This window comes from Populus euphratica, unplaced genomic scaffold (assembly GCF_000495115.2).
Source record: "Populus euphratica unplaced genomic scaffold, PopEup_1.0 scaffold756.1, whole genome shotgun sequence".
NCBI classification, from domain to species: Eukaryota; Viridiplantae; Streptophyta; class Magnoliopsida; order Malpighiales; family Salicaceae; genus Populus; species Populus euphratica.
The window spans coordinates 97,922-98,280 of record NW_011500624.1 but is presented as its reverse complement, the minus strand read 5'-3'; positions in this window follow the sequence as shown (position 1 = coordinate 98,280).

The following is a 359-nucleotide window of genomic DNA, read 5'->3' as shown; positions in this document are numbered from 1 at the left end:
TGTGGTTCGACTCTGGTCTTGCCGGGTTATGTATTACTTCGATACTCCTACACTTGGAAGAAGACATCAATCTTTTGGTCGTGTCAGTTGTGTCAGTAGTATTATCATTGGCTAAATAAGGCAAAGTAAAGAAGGAACCAGAGATCGTCTCGACACTAACAGAGGTGGCATGTTGGAGGTTAAATGAGACCAATTGACAAGCTGAATGATTGTGCATCAAAAGTGTCATTAAGTCTCTTATTTTACATATGTATTTATTGTTTTTATTTGGTTGTTTTTATAATAATTGATGTGTTTTTTAGTAATGAAGTTTGTTTTAATGTTTCGATAGGTTTTTGGAGCTTAAATAAATTAATTCA